This window comes from Myotis myotis, unplaced genomic scaffold (genome assembly GCF_014108235.1).
Source record: "Myotis myotis isolate mMyoMyo1 unplaced genomic scaffold, mMyoMyo1.p scaffold_m19_p_3, whole genome shotgun sequence".
Classification (NCBI taxonomy): domain Eukaryota; kingdom Metazoa; phylum Chordata; class Mammalia; order Chiroptera; family Vespertilionidae; genus Myotis; species Myotis myotis.
This window is the reverse complement of record NW_023416335.1, coordinates 91157532-91185516: the sequence shown is the minus strand read 5'-3', so window position 1 is coordinate 91185516 and position 27985 is coordinate 91157532. Positions and strand designations below refer to the sequence as shown.

At 38.7% G+C, this 27985-nt stretch overlaps 1 pseudogene; it reads right to left on the bottom strand.

Moving 5' to 3' along the window:
- Positions 1–11316: 11316 nt before the first annotated feature.
- LOC118650489 overlaps positions 11317–27985 on the bottom strand; it is a 31738-nt pseudogene continuing 15069 nt past the window's right edge.

The window sequence follows — 27985 nt, the reverse complement described above, 5'->3', positions numbered from 1 at the left end:
TCAATCTCTCCCTCTATGTCCATCAAGATTTGCTTTACATTGCTCCTATGTTGGATACATAAATGTTTACAAAGGGTATATCCTCTTGTTGGTTTTCTCCCTTTATCATTATGTAGTGTCCTTCTTGTCTTTTACTATATAGTCTTTGTTTTAAAGTCTATTTTGTCAGATATAAGTATTGCTACCCCAGCTTCTTTTTGTCATTTTATTTGCATGAAATATCTCTTTCTATACCTTTGATTTTAACCTGTGTGTATATTTTGTTATCTGTGGGTCTCTTTTAGACAGCATATATGTGTGCCTTGTTTTCTTATACATTCAGCCACCCTATGTCTTTTGATTGGAGAATTTAAGCCATTTACATTTAAAGTGATTATTGATAGTACATATTTATTACCATTTTATTCTTTTAACTATTTCCATCTGGATGTTTTTTCTTTTTATTTTTCTTAAAGAAGACCCTTTAACATTACTTGTAATAGTGGTTTTGTGGTAGCAAACTCCTTTATCTTCCTTTTTGTCTAGAAAGCTTTTTATTTCTCCTTCAATTTTAAATAATAGCCTTGCTGGATGAAGTAGTCTTTGTTGTATGACATTTTTTTTCATCACTTTGAATATTTCATGCCAATCACTTCTGTCCTTAAATGTTTCTCTTGAGAAATCAGCCCTCAGTCTTATGGGAACTCCCTTATAGGTAACTGTCTTTCTCTTTTTTGATTCTTTCTTTGTCTTAGATCTTTGCCATTTTAATCATTATATGTCTTGATGTGGGCTCATCTTATTTGGGACTCTGTTCTTCTTGGACTTGTGTGTCTTTTTCCTTCACCAGGTGAGGGAAGTTTATTATTTCTTCAAATGGGTTCTTGATCCCTTGCTCTCTCTCTTCTCCTTCTGGTACACCTATAATATAGTCATTGTGCTTCATGTTGTCCCAAAGTTCTCTTAAGCTAACCTCATTTTTAATTTAATTTTATTTTTTGCTACTCTAATTGGGTGTTTTCTGCTGAGTTGTCTTCCATATCACTGATTCAATCTTCTACTTCATCCAACCTACTTTTATTCCTCCGAGTGTATTCTTCATTTTAGATATAGTATTCTTCATTTCCGACTGGTTCTTTTTCATGGGTTCTATGTATTTTTCATGCTGTTGTAGTTCTCACTAAGTTTCTTGAGCATCCTGATAATCATTTTTTTAAAATCTATATCTGGTAAATTGCTTGTCTCCATTTCATTTAGCTCTTTTTCTGGATATTCCTCCTCTTCTTTCATTTGGGGCCTGTTTATTTGTTTTCCTTTTGGGCTGCTGCGTCTTCTTTATTTGTATGTATTAGGTAGATCTGTCTCCCAATATTGGTAGGGTGGCCTTATGTAGTATGTGTAGTGTGGAACCCAATGACACTGTTTCCTTGAGATCCTGAGCTGAATTCTCTAGGAATGTCCCTTGTGTGGGTTATGTGAACCCTCCTGTTATATTTGAATATTGATTGCTATTGGCCTGTTTATGTGTGTTTAGCAGCATTATTCACATATTCAAAAGTTTAAAGCATGCTAAATGTCAGTGGATGAATGGATTAACTAAATGTGATATATACTTAAAATGGAATGTTATTCAGCTTTAACCAGTTAACTGCCACGTGTCCAAAATGAAAACCATCCCATTTCTTCCATATGTGCGAGAATATTTACAAATTTAAGTTACCCTAACTTTCTTTACAAACCCAGAGATGTCACTAACAAGTCTGATTTTAAAATTGGGCGACTAGAGTTAATATGCGAGGTTTGTGGCTATAGACGCACATGGTGTGTGGGGGAGGTCCTCTGCTTGCATCTATAGCTGCTTATAGTGTACAAAGAGTTCAAAGGAAGGAAATTCTGCCTGGCGTTTTTTTCTCAGTGGTTGAGCATCAACCCAGGAGCCAAGAAGTCACTGGTTTGATTCCCTGTCAGGGCACATGCTCTGGTTAAGGGCTAAATCCCCAGTAGGGGCTGTCCAGCAGGCAGCCTATAGCTGATGTTTCTCTATTATCATTGTTTCTATCTCTCTATCCCTCTTCTTTTCCCTCTCTCTAAAAATAAATAAAACCATATATATTTTTTAAAAGGAAGAAAATTCTGACACATGCTACAACTTGGATGAATCTGAAAGCTGTTATGCTAAGTAAAATAAGCTGGACCCAAATGGACAAATATTCTATGATTATACTTATATGTTGTTCTGGAATATTCAAAATCCTAGAGACAGAAAGTAGAATTGTAGTTACCTTGGACTGAGAGGAAAGGAATGGGGAATTAGTGTTTAAGGGGGTAGAAAGTTTCAGTTGGAGAAGATGAAAAAGTTTTGGAGACTTATGGTAATTGGTGGCTGCACAACACTGAGGTTCTTAATGCCACAGAACTGTGCACTTAAAAATAATTAAAATGCTACATTTATGCTATATATATTTTACCACAAAAATAATAGTGTCAATAATGAGTCAAATCTTTAAAGAATGGTTTAAGTTATGTGACCCACCAATGTCCTCTTTTTTCATGAAATCTTGCTCCTGGGTCTCCCTTCCTCTTCTCTAATGTGGCTGTCCTGATCTCCAGAGACCCAGTGTCATCCAAGAATTTCCCTTTCCAGCGCTAATGTTAGAGCCACTCCTTTCTTAATGTATTTATTGAGTTACTCCCTTGTTTTGGTGGGTAATATTATTTATGAAAGGATACATGAATATTAAATCTTATTAGTCCTTGCATGTTCCAAAATGTCTTTATTTTGCCCTTTGCTGAATTGCACTTTAGTTTTCCTCAGAATATTTAAGGCATTTCTCCATTTGCTTCTGACATCCATCCAAGTCAATGCTTTCTAGTTAATTCATCACATCTCAGCCTCTATATATGATCTCTGTCTCTCAGGTTTTATTGATTTCTAACTTGAAGATTGTCTCCATATGCATATACAGTCCTCATTTCTCGAACATCTCCTATCTGGAACAATCCAGTCATACTGATACCGCAGCATGACAAAAAGCATCTCTCAGGCAACAAACAAAGGAGAGAATACTTTTGTTGCTGGAGAAATCAATGATTAGCATAATTTTGAAACATAACGGGGCCATCAAGAGTGCTAATGTTGCTAAGGGTGTAAAAGAAACAATGATCATAGGCAGTTGAAGAGGTAGAAAAACTTGTTGATTTGGATAAATGAAAAACAACCAGTGGCAGCATTTCAGAGGCATTGATTTATGAATAAGCAAAGATGCTGTATGCTGACCGGAAAGGTACCCCTGGAATGAGCGCTGAAAGTGATTCCTTTAAGGCAAGAACATACAATGGAGTCAAGATAGTCTCCTCAATAAATGGTGTTGGGAAAATTGGATGGATACATGCAAGAAAATGAAACTAGACCACCAACTTACACCATACACAAAAATAAACTCAAAATGGATAAAGGACTTAAATATACGACAGGAAACCATAAAAATACTAGAAGAATACAAAGGCAACAAAATCTCAGACATATGCCGAAGCAATTTCTTCACTGATACAGCTCCTAGGGCATTGGAAACTAAAGAGAAAATAAACAAATGGGACTACATCAAAATAAAAAGTTTCTGCACAGCAAAAGAAACCATCAACAAAACAACAAGAAAGCCCACTACATGGGATAACATATTTGCCAATGCTATCACTGATAAGGGTTTAACCTCCAAAATTTATAGGGAACTCATACAACTCAACAAAAGGAAGATAAAAAATCCCATCAAAAAATGGGCAAAGGACCTAAATAGACACCTTTCAAAAGAGGACATTCAGAAAGCCAAGAGACATATGAAAACATGCTCAAAGTCGCTAATCATCCGAGAGATGCAAATCAAAACAACAATGAGGTACCATCTCACACCTGTCAGAATGGCTATCATCAACAAATCAACAAACGACAAGTGCTGGAGAGGATGTGGAGAAAAAGGAACACTTGTGCACTGCTGGTGGGAATGCAGACTGGTGCAGCCACTATGGAAGAGAGTATGAAGTTTCCTCAAAAAACTGAAAATGGAACTCCCATTTGACCCTGTGATCCCACTTCTAGGAATATATCCCAAGAAACCAGAAACACCAATCAGAAAGGATATATGCACCCCTATGTTCATAGCAGCACAATTCACCATAGCTAAGATCTGGAAACAGCCTAAGTGCCCATCAGTAGATGAATGGATTAGAAAACTGTGGTACATCTACACGATGGAATACTATGCTGCTGTAAAAAAGAAGGAACTCTTACCATTTGCAACAGGATGGATGGAACTGGAGAGCATTATGCTAAGTGAAATAAGCCAGTCAATGAAGGAAAAATACCACATGATCTCACTCATTCATGGATAATAAAGACCATTATAAACTTATGAACAAAAATAGATACAGAGGCAGAGCTGCCTCGACAGACTGTCAAACTACAGCAGGAAGGCTGGGGAGGGTGGGAGGGCTGTCGGGGTAAGAGATCAACCGAAGGACTTGTATGCATGCTTATAAGCATAACCAATGGACACAAGACACTGGGGGGTAGGGGAGGCCAGGGGATTGTCAAGGGGGGGGGGGAGGAGACATATGCAATACTCTTTGTAATACTTTAAGCAATAAAAAAAATATATTAAAAAAAGAAGAAAAAAAAGAGAAAGTGATTCCTTTAAGGACAGTAGGTGGTGGTTTGATAACTTTAAGAAAATAATTGTTTATTTGTAGATTAAACACTACATTAGACATTCATTGTATATAAGAAAAGTTAAAACAGAGAATCATTTGGGGGTATGAAACAGATTAATTCAGTTTACATGATTTCTAATAAGAATAAATGATTCAGTTTTCAAACAAATCACTTCTGGAACAGCCTTCCAGAATGAAATTAAATCTGTATTCGTAAAATTAATAATATCATTGTTGAATACCATCCACTGATGCTCTTGCCCTTTTTTATCTACTAGTTTGATCCTTTGCTTTTTGCTCTTCCCAGGAAATTGTTGGAACTCCGTAACTATAATCCGACTGTATAAAAAGGGCTTAGGAAATTGTCCATTATCTTTAGTTTTCCCTGTTTTTTTTTTTTTTTTTAGCTTCATTTCAAAATTGCTTTGGAATTGGATTCATTATTTTTGTTCTTAGAAAATAAAATGTACATCCCCAGAAGAGCAAAACATCAAGTAAATAAAAACTCCCATTTGTTTGAAAACTTAATTTGTTAGCTATTTTATGTATTACCTTCAAATTTCCATTGTAAACTGTTATTATTAACCAAAAGTTGAGTCTTTGCAGAGACTACATAATTGTGTCTCTCACAGCCTGACACTGAGAATTAATAAAACATATTTCATTTAACTTTTTTGTTTTGTTTGTTCACTTTGTGCCTTCATATGTATTCCCATCTAAGTGTTTTCAGTTTTTAAATAAATATTTATTACCCAGATCTATATTTGCATGCATGCATAATTAACATCTCCTTCAGTTAAACCTTTGCATTTTGCAAAAAGTGGCAGAAATTGACCTTGATATTTTTCAGGAGGACAAATTCATAAATATGAAAACAGAAAAAAGAATCCTGTACAAGAGAGCAAATGACTCAGTGCAGCTTCTACAGTGAAATGAAGATAATCTACAAAGCTGGCACATTTCTGAAAAGTACAGTAAATTATACAATACCACAAATAAGCACAGATAATATGAGCCTCTAGGTTTTTTCTTGATGCTGGCAATTTGTATCTATCTAAGCCCTCATGTGCCTTGCCGTCAGTAGGTTTTTTCCATAAGAGCTAAACATTAGAGAGACCTCCCTGGTGAAATTGTCATTTAAAATTCTACTTCTGCTGTATTACCCATGCTTTGTTTGGAAAGAAGTAAAACCGATCTTTATTATTTTTCTTGTAAAGGGAGAGTTAGAGAAAACATTGATGAGGGAAATCTATAACTAACTTCAAAAAAAGGCCACTATTTGATCTTCCTGACTGAGGAAAACTTTTCAACAGAGCAGTTAGCCATTAGACAAGTAGGTTAGTTGCAGTTGCATCATGCTTTTTTTTCTAACTTATCTTTTGACAAGTAGAGAAAGGCTACATGGTTAAGAAAGGAAGACCTAAGAAGTTAAAGAAAGTACTGGGTAACATGTAAATAAAGAGAGGCGTGACTCAACATGCTCTGGGTTTGTCCCAGGAGAATACTCTGCAATTCGCTGGGCCCTTTCTCACTGGGCTCAGCCTCCTCTTTTCCTTGCAGCAACCCCTGCAGACTCAGTTTGCCTTCACCCATGTGTAGGTACCTCCACCACTCAATTCAACCCAGGAATTCGCACCCTCCTTCTTCTCCCTCCTCAAAACTTAGTGTAGAGAGGACCCAAAGCATCAGCTGCCCTAGTATATGCTACTCCCAATAAACAGCTCCTTTTAAGACAGGTTTATTGCATAAAGGGAAAATGCATGTGAAGAACCATATGATCAGCATGGGATGTCCCCACATGATAAGCATGATACAGCGGCTGTATGTCCATGTCAAATTTTATCCTTCTGAATAACTCTGAGGCAGACATTATTATCTCTTGGTGAGGTTAGAGATTTCTCTTCAGGTGACCTGAATGCCTACAATCCTTATACTATACCATGTCCCTCTGGCCCAAGTGACAGTACCTAACAAAGCCCAGACTTTCCCGCTTCCAACCAGAGCCCTCTATTGCCTCGGCTTCTTACACAGCACTCCCTGCTGCTCAGCAGTCACCACCAAGAAGGACATGCTGTGCTTGTTGTTACCTGAGAAGATTCAGTTTCAGGTGATAATCTCCTGAGAGCACCCACAGGCCTTGCTGGTCTTGGCCTGTGCCAGGAGAGAGTGGATAGCATTTTCCTCCACTATTCCTCAGCATATGTCATCCCTAATTTGCACTCTCCCACCTCTAGTGGCTAATGACTTTGGGACTTTTAAGGTAATTAGGTTAAGAGTCCTCAAAAGCTGAATTGGATATGTCTTTTCCATTCAAATGCTGATTCTTTGAAATGAAGGTTGACTGGCAAAGAACATTTTAATGATGGTTATAAGACCCTGGTAGGCATGTATTCCTATTCTTCCAATAATCTCAAGTTGTTTGTTGAATGTAACCTAGTTTATGTTTGTATGACAGAGATGATTATGCAGTTGTGAGTTACAGCACAAAACCAACCCCCCCACTTATCACCACAGGAGTCATTTGTCACTTTGCTTAAGAGCAATGAGGCAATGAGTAAAAGTGAAAAGAACTATGTCACAACAATTGGAGTTGGCGGGGGGGGGGGGGGGGCAGGGAGGCACTAATACCTCGACTTTTGTGTTCATGTAACAAAATGTCACTCAGGGGAGACAGACAATTCCCACTTTTGCATTCAACTGCCACGTGAACTTATCTTTTTTTTTCAATTAAAACTTTATTGTTCAGATTATTAAAGTTGTTCCTCTTTTTTCCCCCCATAGCTCCCCTCCACCCGGTTCCCACCCCACCCTTTTCCCTTACCCCACCCCCACTGTCCTCATCTATAGGTGTACGATTTTTGTCCAGTTTCTTCCCTCAACCCCCACACCACTTTCCCCCCTAGAATAGTCAGTCCACTCCCTTTCTATGCCCATGATTCTATTATATTCACTAGTTTATTCTGTTCATCAGATTATTTATTCACTTGATTTTTAGATTCACTTGTTGATAGATGTGTATTTGTTGTTCATAATTTGTATCTTTACCTTTTTCTTCTTCCTCCTCCTCTTAAAGGATACCTTTCAGCATTTCATATAATCCTGGTTTGGTGGTGATGAACTCCTTTTGCTTTTTCTTATCTGTGAAGCTCTTTATCTGACCTTCAGTTCTGAATGAAAGCTTTGCTGGGTAAAGTAATCTTGGTTGTAGGTTCTTGGCATTCATCACTTTGAATATTTCTTGCCACTCCCTTCTGGCTTGCATAGTTTCTGTTGAGAAATGACAGAACAGTCATTTCTGACAGTCGTATGGGTACTCCCTTGTAGGTAACTGACTATTTTTCTCTTGCTGCTTTTAAGAGTCTCTCTTTGTATTTTGCTCTTGGCCTTTTAATTATGATGTGTCTTGGTGTGGTCCTCTTTGGGTTCTTTTTGTTTGGGGTTCTCTCTGCTTCCTGGACTTGTAAGTCTATTTCTTTCACCAGGTAGGAGAAGTTTTCTGTCATTATCTCTTCAAATAGGTTTTCAATATCTTACTCTCTCTCTTCTTCTGGCACCCCCATAATTCAGATGTTGGTACGCTTGAAGTTGTCCCAGAGGCTCCTTACACTATCTTCGTATTTTTGGATTCTTTTTTCTTTTTGTTTTTCCAGTTGGGTGTTTTTTGCTTCTTCGTATTTCAAATCTTTGACTTGATTCTTGCGATCCTCTAGTCTGCTGTTGGAACTCTGTATAATATTCTTTATTTCAGTCAGTGTATGCTTAATTTCTAGTTGGTCCTTTTTCATAACCTCAAGGGTCTCACTAGATTTCTTGAGGGTCTCACTAAATTTATCGGCAGTTTCTAGAAAATTCTTGAAAAACCTTAGAAGTGTGGTTTTGAACTCTATATCCAGTAGTTTGCTTTCCTCCATTTCTGTCATTTGTGACCTGTTTCTTTGTCTCTGCATTTTTTATGCTTCCCTGTGTTGCTAGAGTGGCTTTCTGTGCTAAGTGTCCTGTAGGCCCAGTGGCTCAGCCTCCCCAATTACCTGAGGTGGTCACTGTGGTGCACCCCTTTGTGGGATTTGTGCACAGTCTTGTTGTATTTAAGCCTTGATTGTTATAGGTATCAATGGGAGGAATTGACCTCCAGGCCAATTGGCTGTGAGAATCAGCTGTGTCTGCAGTGGGAGAACTTCTATGCTGGAGACACCCTTCTGGGGCAAGACTTGCTTCAGTGGGGTGTTGGTGCTCACTGAGTCTGCCCCCTGAGTGTGTCCCTTATGGATCTGAGGAGTTGTAATCTGGATGGTCCCACTCTGACCACTGGGTACATTGGCTCTTGAATCTCTACAGAGGTGCTAATTTAGCCTCTGCCTGAGGCTACCCAGCAGGAGCTATGGAGAGATCTGCAGGTTCCTCTTCTTTGTTTGAGGTTTGGAGGTGCCCAGATGAGGCCTGGCTTTGAAGCAATGCAAGCTGCTGTGGGACCTTGGGCCTTCTTTTGGGAGTTCTGGGTCTCTCTGACCCAGCTGTAGTTTGTTAGGTAATTTTCAGATTGTAAAGGGCCAGGCCTTTCACATGCAGAAGTCTCTGCATACAGCTTGGGTGGGGCAGGGTCTCAGGGGATCAACAGGGTGGATCAAGCAGCTATGGCTGCTCCTCAGTCCTACCCTAAGAGGCCCCGCGTCTCAGTGTCCCAGTAATCGCTGCAAGCACCTCTGAGAGAAAGCCGCCCTCAAGTTCTGCCTGATGCCAGACAGACCAGTTTCTCCCCGTTTGAATCTGGGTCCCCAGAGACTTGCCCGGAACTGGAGTTCAGAGCAGTCAGGGGTTTGAGACTCCCGCCCGATGGAAAAAGACAACCGCATCCCCAGTTGCCAGCCCTTTCCATGTGCATCTCCGTACCTCTGCACTTTATTTCCGCACCTCCTCTGAGTCTCAGTGTCCTTTTCTCTTTCCTTCTAGTTGTAGAATTTCCACTCAGCCAGCCTTCTTGTGGTTCTGGATGATGTCCATTTTGTCTTTTAGTTGTATTTTTGAAGTGGTTGTGCAAGGCAGCAATTTCCGGTGTTTCCCTATGCCGCCATCCTGGTTTCTTGAACTTATCTTTTGAGGATCCCAAAGAACATGGTTCCAATGTGCCGGCTGTAGCGGGCAGAAGCAGGAAAGTGGCATCTTTGTCAGCCGGGGCTGTTGTAACAAAATACCACAGACTGGGTGGCTTAAACAAGAGAAACTTAAACCTCACAATTCTGGAGGCTAGAAGCCCAAGATCAGAGTGCTGGTGGATTCGGCTCCTGGTGGAGAGAGGAAGTGAGCTCTCTGGTCTCTTCTTATAAGGACACTGATCCCATCACAGGGCCTCTACCCTCATAGCCTAATTATCCAAAACCCCAACTCCATGTGCCATCACACTGTGGATTAGGGTTTCAACATATGAACTTGAGAGAGACACAGACAAATATTGAATAGCAGGTGGGGTAGCACTGGAAGAGGCTCCGGTGATGGATGGTGGTAGAGACTGCAGGGACCCTCAGAGCCACAGTGGAAACAACTCAGCAGCGGGTACCACTGTAGATGGTTCTAATAGGAACTCTGGTGATGGAGGAAACACAACTGCTGTGAACCCCATGGAGGAACCAGCGGAATGTCCTGGTGATCCCCATTTATAATTAAAGAACAAGTGGGGGGGGTGTGTTACACAATCATGAGTGTTAACATAAACAAGAAAAATAAAGATTATTAACATAAACATGACTCCTTTTATAGTATCTTGCTGGTGTTAAAAAACACTGTTTACAACTATCAGAAAGAAATGTGGATGTAATTGATCTCCACCACCATTTAAATGGAAGAGATAATTATTCCTATTCCTATGAATCAGAGTTTGTGGTAGAAACAGTCACAGTGATCCTCTGTGGGTTTAATCCCAAGCTGAGCATCTGCATTAGTGTTTGAGCCCCAATTCAGATGTGTAATATTTACCTTTATTGATGTGCCAGTGCCTTCGCACTAGCAAACACTAATCCTAGTCACCAAAACCATTATAATAGAGCAATTGCATAAATGCCATCACATAGCTGTCTGCTTTCCATCACTCCCAGGTCCTCAGCAGGCAGCCTCACTCCACAATTGTCTGTTCCAGCCCCACCTCTCTGAGTCTTTTGAACCTCCATATGTTGTTGGCATCTCTCCCTTGGTCCCTTGTGCACCAAAGCCCTTTGCTCATATAATGTTAATTATGAACATGGCACTTTTTCAAAAGATTCTCAGATCAAGTTTTAGCTCAAGTCTCTCTCCTTGGGTCTTCAAATTGTCACAGTTTCAATCTGGCTATCCTGAGATTAGCAATGCTGGCTGTGGACTGCAGCATCCTGGGTGATTCCCTCCCTCCTCAGGGCCTCTGTTTTTGTTCACACTAACTTTTCCCCAGACTCTGTTAATGACATAGTCCTGCCTGGAAAAAGGTAAATTTACTTGTGTTTCCCCAAGGGACTGAAAAACACCCTGAGTGTTTTGGGGTTGAACTTCCTCTCCTATGGCACAAGGTAAGTGGGGCTCAAGCTGTAAATACACTCCATTCATTGCCAGAACACCTTTTAATTTTACTAAAAATATGCTTATCAGCAGACAAGTATTTAGTGCCTGGTATCACAGTGGGGTAAAAGTATCAGACATGCTCCCCAAGGTCGAAGATTTGACAATCTGGCCAAACCTGAGAAAAATGAGAACAGACAATAAAGTGTTTCAAAAGCTGCCTCTTCTTTCTCTTTCCATCTCAGACTAACACCTTAAATATAGTTGTCTCTGCAAAATTTTCTCCTTTTTGTTTTTGTCTCCTATCTCTTACCTCTCTAACCCTGTATTGTCACTACATAATCTAGGTAATTCTCATTTTGCCTCCAAACCTTTTCTCTGTATAACCTTCAACACGTTACTTAATCTTGTTGTGACCTCATTCTTTTATACAGTGTAGTAGTCCTCCTTTGTCCACAGGTTCCTCCCACCACGGTTTAGGTTACCTGAGATCAACTGTGATCTAAAAATATTAAATGAAAAATTCCAGGACTATATAAATCATAAGTTTAAATTTCTCAACAGTCTGAGCAACATGATAAAATCTCTCGCTGTCCCTCTCCATCCTGCCCAGCATGTGATTCATCATTTTGTCCAGCTTACCCACAGTGTATATGCTTCCTGCCCATTAGTCATTTAATAGACAACTCTGTTATCAGATCGACTGTCATGGTATTGATATTGTTGTATTTAACCCAGTTATTAATAAACTGGAAAGGAACAAAGGGAAGGCCAAATAATATAGGCATGCCCAGTGAGGTCTGGGTTACCTGTCAGTCACACCTGAGAGCAGGTCATTGGCCAGAATAGGCATAGCTACTGCAAGGGCACAAAATCTAAGATACAGAAGCTCCTGAACAAAGGAGTTTCCTCTCTTGCCTCTCTTGCTCTCTGGGCTCCTGGCTCTGTGTGGCAGGGAGCCCACTCTCTGCCTTTGCCCCCCGGCCCTCACCGATGTTTACCCCACACGCAATGGACTGATGGACTGGAACTAGCCTGATATTCTGTCAGACACAACTCCACCATGGAACGAAACTGTGGCCACTGGCTTTGCTTCTAGCTCTACTGAAGCCCCAGCTGTACTTCTTTCAGGACTAGATTAAGGAAAATGGGACTTTTGAAACCCAGGCTGTAATTCCATGCAAATAAGACTCAACCACATCTTATTCTCCCATGGGGTCTACAAAAATTCTTATTCCAGAAGCAACCCCAGAACCCCACTCCCAGTAGCAAAGGAGAAGGGCAATCCAGGCAATCTACAATAACAGTATCAGTACTTAGGTTTAAGGAACCCATATTTTACTTAATAATGGCCCTGATATTTTGCATAATGTTTATTACAGTATATTGTTATACTTGTTCTATTTTATTCTTGTTGTTTAGTCTCTTACTACATCTAATTTTTAAATTAAGCTTTATCATAGGAAAGTATGCATAGGAACAAACAGTATATATATACATAGTTCTCTTATATCTATGATTTCGGGCATCCATTGTGGGTCTTGGAACATATCCCCTACAGATGGGGGGGGAATGTATGTAATGGGAATAATAATTAAAACTTTCTTATAAATTTGATGTGAACATTAAGTGAGAAAATCAATGCAAAGAAATTAGCTTGGTTCCTGATACTTGTTAAACAGCCAATACATATTAGCTATTGTTTTAAAGTTAGAATTATCACTAATTACCATCATCACCACTTTATTTGGCCACAGAAGAGATAATGGCAATAGCTCTCTTTTCCATAGTTCATAGTGTGGTGCACCATACTTTCTTACCTAATAATAGACAAACATGTAAATTGACCATACCTTTGCTATGCTAACCAGCCAATCAGGAGAGTATGCAAATTAATCTAACAAAGATGGCAGTTAATTTGCATACATGGCTCCAAGCAGTAGAGCGAAGCCTGAGCAGCAAAGCCTCACGGCTCTGGGGCTGGCTCCAGCAGGAGCCAGGCCAGAGCGAAGGCCTGGGTGCCAGGTGCCAGAGTAAAAACAGTGCCAGCAGCCAGGGGAAAGGAAGGCCTATTGCACAAATCTCTTCGTGCAACAGGCCTCTAGTAAGCATATAAATTGGAACAGCTACTGACATGATGGAACTCATCTGTTTGGGTACCTTTTTAGCTTATGATTGATTGATTGGAGTGATTCAGAATCACAAGGGAAGGGAGCAGAGAGGGATCAGTTCCCTGGCACAAATTCTGGTAGAAACCCCAGTTTTATCGATGATACTAAGTGGCCATTCATCATCACAGTATGCCTTTAAAAGTGAGGGTGTCGCCCTAACCAGTTTGGCGCAGTGGATAGAACGTCGGCCTGTGGACTGAAGGGTCCCAGGTTCAATTCTGGTCAAGGGCATGTACCTTGTTTGTGGGCACATCCCCAGTAGGGAGTGTGCAGGAGGCAGCTGATCGATGTTTCCAACTCTCTATCCCTCCCCCTTCCTCTCTGTAAAAAATCAATAAAATATATATATTTTTTAAAAAAGTGAGGGTGTCACTGCTAGACGAATTTCCTTTTAGCACATTAATATTAAATTATCTGTGTGTTGCTTTTTGGCACTTTCACATATATTTAGTCATCCCATATTACAGGTAAGAAGATTGAGACTACAAGATATGGCTGCCCCCCCTTCTTTTCTTTAATATCTCCCACTGGCCCTGGCCAGTGTGGGTCAGTTGGTTGGGTGTTGTCCCATGCACCAAAAGGTCACCACTTTGATTCCCAGTCAGAGCACATGCTGGGGTTGTGGGCCTAATCTCTATTTAGGAGATGTGCAGGAGGCATACTATTGATGTTTTTCTTTCTCTCTCTCTCGCTTTCCTCTCTCTCTAAAAAATAACAAATATGTCCCACCATATGTCATTCTTTTCTCACAGCTATTTCTTTTCACCTTAAGTATTTTCTCTTTTTCTTTTGGGCAGAGTTACCTCATTTATTATTGATACTGATTAGAGGAGACTTGTCAGTAATTTGAGACTTGATTACTTATATTATCTTCTTTTAATTCTTGGAAAATGAAAAATATATTATTTAAAGATCAATACTTTAGCATGAAAATATGTAATGTTAACTAAAAAAAGACTTTTTTCTTTTAAGGTATGTCGTAAGCAAAGTCTGGAGTGCATTGTTCAGCTTCTGTCAACCCTTAGAACACTTGTTAGGTACTCATTTTTGTAATGTCCTCTACTACACATTTTACAGTTATGTTGATGATAAGACTATACATATCAATTAATAACCAAAAGTTTTAATAAGCATATGTATAGGTTTACACACACACACACACACACACACACACACACATATTCACAAACATACATTTATATGTAAGAAAAATATAAATGGATAGAAAAAGACTGATAAAACTCTAATGTAATCTTTTTTTTTTTTTGCTGTTTTAGACAAATGTTTGCTTTTTATTACACTTGTATAGCTAATTTCTTTTATACTTTATAGGGTCATTTCTATGGTTTCCTGCTCAGCATAATAATTTCCATTGGTATGAAATTATTCTGATGGCTACCTACAAGGCTCTGTGATTTCAATTGTTTGAGAGACATGGTGCCATTTAGAGAATGTTAAAAAATGTAAATATTCATAGTAGGAATGGCCACAAAAGACAGTTTCCCACATTATATTGAAGAAAAAATAGACGCATAAGAATGATAATAGCAAGTTGGCATAGAAGAACCAAATCACTGTGGAGGTGGCAGCTAAAAGTTAAAATAAGGATGGTAAGTTAGTGCTCTTGTTGAGAGTTCTTACAAATCAGTGGTATAAACTTGACTGCCTCCTACCCTGATAGTCACAGAAAATCAAAATAACAAAGGAATTTTTATCAAATTTTCAGATTTTACTTGGACCATTTTTAGTATATTCTCCCTTATGTTTATTCAAATATCTACCTCTTGACACCCTTTGAGGCAGGTTATTTTTAAGCAGCTCCACAGATTTTTGCTTCAGCAAGCTTTAAGACGTCTGATTTCTGTGTGTCAAAGCACACTGACAACTGTTTAGATCATAGATAGGAGAGAGCTGGTTCAATTGCTAGGGGAGATTGAGCCTTTAGAAGTTGTTGTAGTTAAAACGACAAAGAGTGAAGGAGAGAAGACAGGGACTGGACTCTTGGTGTCTGTCTCCATAAGACCAGCTCCTGAGCAGGTGACTCCTCTGGAGTTGAAGCAACCCATTTGAGGGATTGTGAGGGCAATTCCTAATGAGTCAGTCTCATCTCTCTCTCTCTCTCTCTCTCTCTCTCTCTCTCTCTCTCTCTCTCTCTCTCTCTCTCTTTGTCTATGAAAAAAATACAGCAGGATTTCTCAACTTTGGCACTATTGGCATTTGGGACCAAATCATTCTTTGTTGGTGGGGGGCGGGGGAGGGCGCTATCCTCTGCATTAGACAAGTTTTAGCAGCACCCTGGCCTCTACCCACCAGATGTCAGTAGTGCCCCCCTAGTTGTGATAAAAAAAATGTCTCCAGACCTTGCCAAATGTTCACTGGGGTGAGTGCACAGAGCAAAATTGCTTCTGGCAGAGAACCACTGATATAGAACGTTGTTGGGTGTACTTATCTATTAAGAAAATTTTTCCTAAATTACTGGCTCCTAATTTTTTCTTCTTGCCTTCATAAGGGAAGTGATAAAAGTTTACAATTATATGTAACATGTATTACACATTTTTATTGCTAAATAGTTTATATAACCATAGTGACCACCTTAAAACAACCAATTATTTAAAAGAATCAGTCTATAGATTACCACAGGATTCTTATTCCCATTATTTTTCTTTTGCCCTTATTCTCCCTTACCGCAATTCTTCCAGAACCTTCCTAGAAAGTCAAAGGAAAGGAGGCAGCTATTGCTTCTGTAAGGTTGAAGATATGACACTGCATTTTGTGGAGATTGCTAAATATAAGAGAAAATATGGAAAGCAATGTGAAGAGTTATAATGTTAGACTAAATTGTAACTAAAAAGAAAGAGGAGGTAGGTGATTTGTAATATTAGACATTTCGGAAGAGAGTGACTATGTCTTCTTTATATTTGTTCTGGAGAAGAATGCATTCAAGAACGTGGATATGTACCCTAGACCTTGGACTGCCTCAGTACACCTCTACAATTTTTCAGGAGATGACTCTCATTGAGGAATAAGAGAGGAACCATCTAAAGAAAAAATGTGAAATTACTGAGAAAAAAAAAAAGAACAACAACAAAAAACAGAACCTCCAAACACTGATTTTAAATTCTTCTTTATCTTATACCTTATTCCTTAACCACTCTTAATATTATGCAGACTATGCATCAATTTTTGAGATACAATAGACATGATTGAATCTGTTTTTAGAAATCTTCAAAAGGAACAACCCAGCCTAACACTTTTCAGTCTTATATTGTGGTTTGGGCTCCAAACTTAGTAGTAATAAAGAGTATTCTGTGGTTGTAGTCCTCCATGTCTGTATTTCCCTTGGGCAATGAGAAAAAGAAGTGACTGGATTTGGGTATTCTTAGTATCCTCTGCACTATATTTTTAATTTCACCCATTATTTTCCTTTTTAACATAGTTTCCTTCATCTTGTTCATTAGTTGAATCTTTATTGCACAAATAACAATAAAGACCTTTTCAGAAGTCTTTATGTATCTTCTTGCTTCCTTATATGTTTTCACACCTGTGAAGCCTTTAGAAATATTAGAATTTGAAACACACTTGAAATTGAAAAAAAAATTTCGATTGGGGCAAAATCTCTATATACTTATGAAGGTTTTTTAATCCAACGTGTTATTTTCTTAAAATATATTTTATTGATTTTTTACAGAGAGGGACAGAGAGTCAGAAACATCAATGAGAGAGAAACATTGATTAGCTGCCTTCTGCACACCCCCTACTGGGGATATGCCTGCAACCAAGGCACATGCCCTTGATCGAAATCGAACCCGGGACCCTTCAGTCCCCAGGCCGACGCTCTATCCACTGAGCCAAACCAATCAAGGCCCAACATGTTATTTTAAGTGAGTATGTTCATTTAATCCTATCAACATCCTCACTCAAATCACCAAGAAATTCTGAGTTTAGGGTATGTATTTTATAGAATAATTTCCACAATTTATTACTGGATCAAATTTGACTCTAGATAACAAATTTCAACGGAGGGACTTTAATTCTTTTACATATTTTTGTTTTAGCTGGGAAAGTTGTCCAAGGGCTTGGATCTTATTTGTCCCTAATTGATGTTGACTAGAGATAAAAATATAACCAGAATAGATTTTTATAGTAAGTCTATATGCATAAAACTTTTAAAAAACTTTATGATATGCCATATATTACATGGATACATGAAAAAAGGTATCTTGAAGTTTTAGGGGGTTTCTCCCTCTAATTGTAACATAGAACATGTACTTTCCTTAACAACCTTTATTTTAAAAGATAAAGGTTTCGAAATTCTTATCCCTTTCTAACCTTTAAAATCCTGAGGTCACTATGTAACTGCTCGCCAATGTGAGCTTGATACAATACAGTCTCTGAAAACAGAACACTGTGTGCTTGAAAATACTCTGATTCAAGTACTTACGTAGCTCATAACTCCTTTTGAGAAACTGAAGGTCTTCTATGCCAGAGACCAGAGGTTAATGGAAGAAGGATTGAATATCTTTTAATATTGTAATCACAAAGTTCCCATCAAGGCAGGCTACAAAATTTTTCTAGGCCAGACTAAAATGAACATGCAGGACCCCTAGTTAAAAATTTATTAAGAATTTCAGGAGAGTGACGGCAATCATTAAACTAAGTTAGGGACTCTTTTAAGAATGGCAATTTTCAAGAGAGATATTTTTTCCTTGTAGTTGTCTAGTCCCTCTTTCTGGTTCAGCTGGGTACTTTGTAACTCAGTGAATGTCTTTAGTTGTTTAGAACAGTCCAGGGTGATTCAGTCCATGGCTTATCTTGCAGTAACAAGAAAACAAGTGACTTCTGAATAATAACATTAACCTGCAAAACACTTTTGATCCAGACCACATTTTATTAAATTTAGAGAGCATCAGCTCTAAGAAACACCATTGTTTTACCAGTATGTACTATTAAGAAAGAAAAGATGTTAGTAAATATGAAACATCGTCCATTGAAAATGAACTGTAAATTTAGAGACAGTAAACTGTTAAAGATCTTAGAATTGATGAAAGTGTGGATCTCAATAGAGAGCTCTTGCAACATGGAGCTACCTACCATTAGACCCTACCAAATGAAGTTGAGAAGCTCTTTTGTTCATAGAAATGAGGCATGGAGGGTTAAGGAGATGTACTAAGGTCACCGTGTCTCATTATGGGTAGAGTAATAGGGTAGACCACTGGTGCTGAACTGAAAGCTTTCCCCCTACAACTCAGCTGCTGTCTCAACAGGGTAAGAGGTCAATTGTAAAGAAAGAAGAATTGACAAAAACTAGATGAGAAAAGGATAAACATGCACATGAACATTAATGTATTTTACTATATATAGTATATGTATATTATATATAGTAAATATATATGTGTGCATATGTGGTATATATGGTGTATATATTATACACATATGTATATATTTTAATACATATACATGTATTTTAAATGACATTTGGGAAGCAATATTTTTGTGTGAAGTTTAATCAATTTATGCCTCATTTTAATTAATTTTGATCTGTTGATTACATATATATTTTTTCAGGCTGTTGATTTATATATGCATATACACATGCAATATATCTTTTTTGGATGAGTAGTATGGTGTATAAACATCATAAAAGTTTAATGTAAGCCACCAATCAACATCATAAATGTTTAATGTAAGCTACAGAGCCACTGATGACTATCTGCAACGAGAGTTAAGTTTCTGATTTTCCACTTGGAGCATCTTGTGCCTTTGTTGTGGTAAGAATTCTGTCCAAGCACCCCGAAGGACAGGTGCTGGTGATGGTCTTTGGCACTTACCCTGGCAGACTGAGCTTCTTTTCCTTGAGTACTTGTGTGATTACAAGTATAAGAAGTCCCAGTAGAGGATGGTCTGGACAATGCTACCACCCCAGCAATGAGGTCAAAGAAGCCCTCAAAGTAGAAGTGCCAGGCACAGTTGACGAGGTAGAGCTCCTGGTAGATGCCCAGGAAGAACAGGTAGTGGGTGGTGATGGTCTTTGCCTCCCCAGTCTTGCTGATCATGAAGAGCTGCAGAAGGATGGCCACCGATTCCTGGTAGATGGAGAAGGTCCACAGAATCTGAAGAGGAGAGAAATCACGATTGACTAGAAATGAGCGGTCCTCCCACAGGGACCATCAGAAACTCCACTCAGAAGATATCATGGTTTCCATCATAAGTTGCCTTAAACTTCATGTAGATCAGGTACACTGTTGCATAGGAGCAGGCAATGTAGATACGCTTCCTAGATGTACTATACACTGAGTGGCCAGATTATTATGACCACCCCAATCAGTACTTCACTGACACTTCCAAAAATATGAACATTGAAAACTTCCTAAGCAAATACCCTCAAGGTTTTATTATTATTTGCATAATTAGTTCACTTCATTGTACTGATGGGGTGGTCATAATGATCTGGCCACTCAGTGTATAATGAAATAAATGAAGTAAAAAGATCCAGGTATGGAGTTGTGAAGACCAGTGCAAAGAGAAGCTGGCTTTTTCCAGAAATACTGGTGCGGGAGCGTGTCTTCCAGCTCTTCAGCAGCAGGATGAGGATGGCTAGGTGGGACAGGTTCAGGTCAGCAGGGAGATGCTCACGGTGGCACCAGGGGCCCCTGGGAGGAAGCTGCAAAGATGGCGAGAGCGGGCGACGTGGCCAGGGACATGGCCAAACTCCCCCTTTTCTTTTTCATTTTGCTTTTCTTTTGCTTCATATTTGGAGAGGAAGAAAAGACATCCATTCTATTATACCTTAATTTTCATCTTGTAGCTGTCACCTGATTGTCATTGGCACCAATGTTATGCCAACAGGAACTCCCAATTTGGGGTGCAGTAAAGAAGGAAACATTTTATTCAGTGCAAACAGCTCAGTTGTGATGTTGCATGCTGTGAGGAGGCCCTGGGGTGAAGTACCTCTCAGGCCAGACAGCTCTGCTCTGCTCTACCCCACCTGCTCCAGGTCTTCCTGCCCTGTGCCAGTTGGCTCCAGGGAGATGTCTTTGGTGTTTTAGCTGCAGTGAGAAACACAGTCTTCAGTCTTTGGTGGAAGAGTAAGTGCAATGTCCCAGCCAGAGGGAAGCCGTTTTAGACAGAGACAGACAGAAGTCCCTGGCCCTGGTGTCTGACTAGTCCATTTTCATGCAAATGAAGTCTCCAAATGCTCACAGTTTGATTGGTCCAAAAAGCACTATCCTGATTGGTCACAGTAGAACTGCTTTGATTAGTGAAGAAACTGACAGAAATATAGCTGCACAGCTCTAATTGGAAAAAGAAAGTCTTAGTCCCATTGGTTGAAATAGGATTCTAGGAACCCCTTTATAAGGGCTGGCTCAGAGGGCAGGAACACAGTACAGACAGGCAGTTCAGTGCAGAAGGCAGGTTGTTCAGTGCAGACGTCTCCCTGAAATGCAGTTTATGTGAAAGGTCCCTGTGTAGAAATGATGGCTATGCTCTATTTTCTTTTTTAATTGATACCAGTTAGCCACCAGGAGCTATTCTTAGTAAGTATTTTATTTCTTAGGTTCCACACAGCTTATTATCTTAATCAACACGTCACAGCTAAGCGCATTAATTTCTGAGGAAAATTCTAGCAGGTTCTTGTAACTGTTCATGAGCTGTGGCTATTTACTGCAATTAAAATTTTCTGTCATGACCTGAAATGAACTTTATGTGTTTAATTGGCAGGAAGGTTAAAGAAATAGCATTCATAAGTGACTGTATCCTTTCTTGGCTCTTGGGGATCTGGGATAAAAGGAAGGAGGTCAGGGATCATGAAACAGTAACCACCCAAAACCAGTTAAAATTTTATCTGAGCCCAAATGAGGCTCCAGCACAATAGTGTGCATTGAAAGAGAGGCTGCCAGGGCTTTGGAATGCAGAAGCTTCTGGGGAGAGAGGTAGAAAAACCTGGTCTACAAAGGGAAGGTTCCTGTCAAGAATGCAACCAGACATTATGAGCCACTCGCTGTATTGTTAGTCATTGGGGCTCCATGGAAAACTTGGAACATTGAAGGAAGGGAGCTGACTCCCTGGAAGCAACTAAACAAGGACTAGGAGTTTGAGTCACTACTTACCTCTAGTTTGGTGCTCTATACCCAATCCCTCTCCACTTTCCGACTCCCCATCTGTAAAATAAAAGAAACAGATACTAATTTACCTCCTAGGGTGTTTTTGTAGCATAATGTCTAAAACAGGCTTGGAAGGAATAAATGGAGTAATCTGAGGCCACAGTTAAGATCAGTTAAGTGGAGAATTAAAGTTCATGATGCTTGAAAGAAAGAATGCAAAACCCCAGATCTACAGTGTCCTGTCTCTAAAGAAACAAGGAAAATATAAAAAAGAAAGAAAAGGGAAAACTGAAAGAAGAGCCCAAGGGGCATGATATGCTTCAAATGGAGTCTGTAGATCAATGCCAGGCATGCACTGAGAACCTCGAGGGGTGGCAGTAAGTTTATAAATTATAAAATTTACAAGATTAGGAAACAGCTATGATTGTAGGTGGCAATGGTAATTGAGAGAAACAAAAGAAAAAATTTATGTCAGTCTGTATACAGAAGGCAACAGAATCAGATAAGAAGAAAAGAAGCAAAAAAGATAAAGGAAGTGGAATATATAGGATATATGCAAATTCAGCATAAAATCGTGTGCGCGCACACACACACACAAACTTAGTTTGTTTAGAGTAAAAAACAACAACAACTAAACTAAAAGAAACAAAAAAGCCTCAGTCCTCCTTCCCCAACAAAATAGATTGCTTGAATTAAATAGACAAATTGGTTATCTGGTTGCTTTTGGTCTTGGAGATTCTAAGGAGGACCAAGTAAAACAAAATGAGTCATGGATCAGAACCATCTAATTTGTCTGCAGCGAAAAGCAGAACAAAGCAGATGTTTATTCCCGCTGGCTGAAGCCACAGACATGGAGGGAAAATGATTGCATTGTGGGAAATTAAGCAGGATAGGTTAGGGGCGGATGGTTCTCTAGTAGAGTTGGCAGCAGACTGTGAAAAGTAGACTGTGCCAAACAGAGCAAAGGGACCGATGCTGCCTTCCTCTGCCAATGATAGTGCCCAAATCCCCAATGCTGAGATATGTACAGAAGAGCAAAGCCTAATAAAGTACTGATTTGGAAACCAACCCAGATACAATCTTATTTTTCAGGCAATATGAATGAAAAATAAGCTTTCAGGATCAAGTCTGACAGTTGACATACCCATTTTTTTTTTTTCATTTCAGCATATTATTAGATAGCCAAGGCAAAGGCACATGAAATCGAAGTCACTAGCATCCTGGTTAGATATCAGAAAATGCCTTTCATAGCATGATCATCTTCCACGGAATTTCAAAACCGGGGTGTTTCTCAGTCGCACTTGAATAATTTGTGGCTTCCAGGAAGGCATAAGGCTTGTTTGAACTACACATGTACTGGATACTGAATGTTTTTCTTTGAAACTCAAGAGAAAAGGTTCAGCAGAAAGTAACAGTCCCACACACTTCCTGCCCCTGTGCCTTTTCTACACTGATAACATCACATTCCTAAGTAGGCACAGCAGGTAGACAGTCCTGTGAAGATGGGCAAAATTCTCCCAGATCTCTGTGTCCTCAACACATTTTCTTTCTTTGAACGCTTTTCCAAAAAGAAGAAAATTTTCCTAGCAATAAGGCTTTGGGATAGATGAATTAGACATAGAAAATGCCCTGGCTTGATTGCAGTCTTATCTCAGATGAAAGTGAAGAAGAGAGGCGGGAAGTGGGGTAAGTGGAGGGAGCCCTGCCTCAGCAACTGGCGGCACTTGTGGTTCAATTCTCCTCAGGGATGGATCACTCTTAAATCAAGACGTTAGGCAGTGGGCCCTGAAAAAGTAGTTTTGGGACATATCTTAGTACCTTTCACCAAAGGCTAATATCTTCTATGACATATAACCATTTTATGGTCTACAAATTAATATACTATTCAATAAAAGAGCTGTCTATAAGCTCAGAGCAGCAAATGGAAAATTCTGGGGGATTTTTCAAAGTTCTCACATTAAAGGAGATGGGGACACATCATATTTTCTTAGTTTGAGAAAAAAAAAAGAACCAATATCATTTCCTAGGAAAATGGTGTTAACCTCATAATTGGTACACCCTTGATTCCCTAACCACCCCTACCCCGCCCTTTTGTTTTTCTATGAAATATAAATGAATACAATTTTCCCTGGAAGTGAGCCCTAAGGCTAAATTTTATGCTGCTTATTTGAAATAATTTAAAACAAATATTTTTGTGAACTTTGGATCCTCAAATTGGGAAGAAATGTTTATAAACAGACACTAACATGGTTGATGACATAGTTGTCTAAAAAACATAAGCCTTCCTTCCATCTGGCCCCATGAAATAGTATTTGTAAATAATGAATTTGTGTGTAAAGGAACAATTTCCTGTAAATCAATGTACCTTACTTTAGATTTCAGTTTAATACCTAAAACCTCCCCTTGGAAAACAAACAGCATACAAGTTATGTATGATCTTCCTAGAAAAAAACCATGTTATTTGGGTGATTTAACTATATTTTCAATGCTGTCTCATTGGACACCTGCATTTCTCAATAAAGTTCCAATTAAACCAAGATAGTAGAATAAATTTGGAATACCTATGTTGATAATAAATGGACATAGACAGATTCTTTGGGCATTTTCATTGTAGGCTGCACCCTAATAAACAAATAACAAATGCTTTTAATGACACCATTGCCATGAAATGGCTTTTGGTTTTCTAGTTTAATACCTTCTCAGAGCTATTTAAGTTATTAAACAGAAGAAAAGTAAACAAGGGCTGCTCACCGTGATTGAGGATAAGCATGATGGAGCCAATCCACAGGAAAATCCTTCTTGATCTTCAGTCATACTATCCCTGGCTTGGAGCTGAAGCTAGTCTCACATTTTAGTTGTGTGAGAATAGCAGATTTCAGGGGGTGGGGGTGTATTTGTCAAACTGTTGTATGATTCTGGTTGTCTGTTAAAAGAGAACAGAGCAAAATCATTCTCTTATATTCAGAAATCAAATTCCTCACTCCAGAAAATTTAGATATTAGGTAAGTACATTGTTGTTTCATGCCACTCAGGAATCTTTGCACCAATTGGGAGAGAGATAATACACCAAAGGGCATTTTGACTTTGGAGCATGTAGTTACATCCTAGAAGCTGCAGTCTTTTGCACAGTTCCTGGGAGCATGAAGAGCTGTACAGATCACGGAATCAGTAGAGGGAGGCCACAAACTAAGTTTAGTGGCATTTTCCATTTGTTAGGAGAAAACAAGAGAAGGTGAACAATGAAATTCAGTGAGCTATTCCTCAACTCCCTGTTTCTTTCAGAAGCATTGACTCATGGGTCATTTCCTGGGAATTTTTAAAGTTCAAAACTCCTTTCTTCTGTAATATAAATAGGATTACAACCTGGGCTAGGATTTTGAAACTGGTTTCTATAATATCAGATATTAGCAGTAGGTCTTGTTCCATGACTATTTAGGTATAATTTGGCAAGTAATTTTATTCAGTCCTCATTTTTGCCTCCAATAAAGTGATGACAAATAACCTGCAAAGGGTCTTATAAAAAAAATATGGACATTTATATAAATTATTTTTCTCCTTATATTAAAATAAACACAAAATACTTTGTATGGTTATTATTTTTATTTTCAGTAACATTAATCCCAAGACAAGCATGATTGTAGTATCTTATATTTCTGTAGTGCTCTATGGTTTATAAAGCATTTTTCACATGAACTAACTCATCAGATGTTTATGAAAATACTAGAAGACAAACTAGATAGATCTTATTTTTCCATTTCATAAATAAAGAAATGAAGAACTAGAAAGGTTAAACGATTTACTTTAGGCCACACAGTCTTGAAAAAGGACTTAGCCCGTCTGGAGTGGCTCAGTGGTTGAATATCAATCCATGAACCAGGAGGTCCCTGGTTCAATTCCAGGTCAGTACACATGCTTGAGTTGCGGGCTATATCCCCAGTGAGGGGAATTCAGGGTGCCTATTGATGTTTCTCTCTCATTGATGTTTCCATCTCTCTATCCCTCTCCCTTCCTCTCTCTCTAAAAAATCAATAAAAACATATATATACATATATATATATATATATATATATATATATATATATATATATATATAGTGACTTAAAAAACCCTGGTTTATGATAATTGTCAATTAGTCTTTCACTCCTCTTGGGTGTCAAAGTTTTATCAGGTCGCTAAATTTGTCTGTACTTCCTGAGCCAAGTTGCTTAAAATCCTAATATTCTGATTTTTCAAGTGTTGCAATTTTAGTACAGAAATAAAACTGTGACCAGTCTTCTGGGTTGTGAACCTAGGTGTGAAAGATCTGACAGCATGGTAAAATTCAAACTTGATGTCTCATAAACAAACTGACTTGATAGATAGGGGATTTTAAACTCTGAGCATATAATAGAAAGAAGTAATAATATGCAACCATTTATTCTGTGCAAAACTTATTGAATTTTTCCACAGCTTGCCCTTTAATAGTTCTTCAGAGTCTTCTTGTAGAATAAGTTCCCACTCCTCTGGCCTTACTTTTTGGTCTTAGGGTAGACCTCTAATAAAACAAGACCATTCAAAATCTCTTTCCAGAGAGTAGTGGGCCTGTAATGGGTATATTTCTGGAGCGTTGGTTCTCATCGCATGTATTCCAGAGCAGAAGAACGAGAGAGAGAGAGAGAGAGAGAGAGAGAGAGAGAGAGAGAGAGAGAGAGAGAGAGAGAAGAGAAGAGAAGAGAAGAGAAGAGAAGAGAAGAGAAGAGAAGAGAAGAGAAGAGAAGAGAAGAGAAGAGAAGAGAAGAGATGAGAATTAGAGGGAGTCCTGACAAGATTTTCAAATCCTAGACAAGATTTCTAAATCCTAGTTCTAGTGCCTTCCTAGGGACTTGTGAAATTCCTGCCATTGGATTCCGGGATACAGGTCTGAAGCCTTACTAATATATGAACCTACCTGGATTCAAAGTGCATAAGATAACCTTTCAATCCAACTAAAACAATTGTTCAAAGTAAGTGCCTTCTCAGACAGAATATTTCACATTCAGCCCTTTAATCCATGCCATGTGTCTAGGATAAACACAGTGAAGCATTTATGTAATTACTTGAAGGATAATGGAAATTAAAAGGAGGAAATGTGGTCTAGTAGTTAAATTTGCAGACCAAATGTCAGGAGTTTTGTTTCTGTTTTTTTATGTGACTCTTGGGACATATACTTAGCTCTCTGCTGTCAGCCCTAAAGTTAGAATAAGTTTGTCTCTTACTTAGCTCAACATAGATAGACTTTGATACTCTGGGACCTCTTGGATAGTAGAAGATGCCCTTGCAAGTGGAGAAGTCTTAAAGCCTGTGCAGAGTGAAGGGCTAATTTCACAGTTGGCCCATGCTTCATTATTCACAAAACAGAGGACAGTATAAATCATGCTTGATGGGTCCAGCTTCAATTATGGGAATCAAAGCCAACCCACTTTTTATCATGTGACATAGTTACCAGTTCAACACAGAAAAAAAAATTGTGTTGTGGGACTGACAGATTTTTGTATATATGTGAAAAGAGACAAGTGCTCTTTTTAAACGCTACCCCTCTGCTTTCATAGAACATTTATTTGTCTTTCAAAATCATGACATGACAGCACTCTTTAGTAGAAAATCCTTTAAATTTCCAATTATGATTTTCTGATTTGCTTAGAAAGGTCATCAAAAGTTCCCACTTACAGATGACATAATTGTCTATGAAGAAAATCCCCGCCCAGAGTGAGCAGAAGGAAGGAGATAATAAAGATTAGAGCAGAAATAAATGACATAGAGACCAAAAAAAAAAAAAAACACATAAAATCAATGAAACCAAGAGCTGGTTCTTTGAAAGGATAAACAAGAATGATGAACCTCAAGCCAGGCTCACCAAGAAACAAAGAGAGAGGACCCAAATAAACAAAATAAGAAATGATAGAAGCGAAATAACAACAGACCCCACAGAAATACAAATGATTGTTAAAAAATACTATGGACAACTCTACTCCAACAAACTAGACAACCTGAAGGAAATGGATATATTCCTAGAAAAATACAACATTTCAAAACTCAATTAGGAAGAATCTAAAAATCTCAATAGGCCAATTACTATGGAAGAAATTGAAGTAGTCATCATAAAGCTTCCAGCAAACAAAAGCCCAGGACCGGACGGCTTTATAGGGGAGTTTTACCAAACATTCAAGGAAGAACAAAAACCTATCCTCCACAGGCTACTACAAAAAACTCAAGAGGAAGGAACACTTCCAAGCTCATTCTATGAAGCCAGCAGCACCCTAATACCAAAACCAGGTAAAGACAACACAATGAAAGAGAATTACAGGCCAATATCCCTCATGAACATAGATGCCAAAATCCTCAACAAAATCTTAGCAAATCGGATCCAGGAGTACATCAGAAAGATCATACACCATGACCAAGTAGGATTTATCCCAGGGATGCAAGGATGGAACAATATCTGCAAATCAATAAACATGATACATTACATAAACAAATTGAAAGAAAAAACCA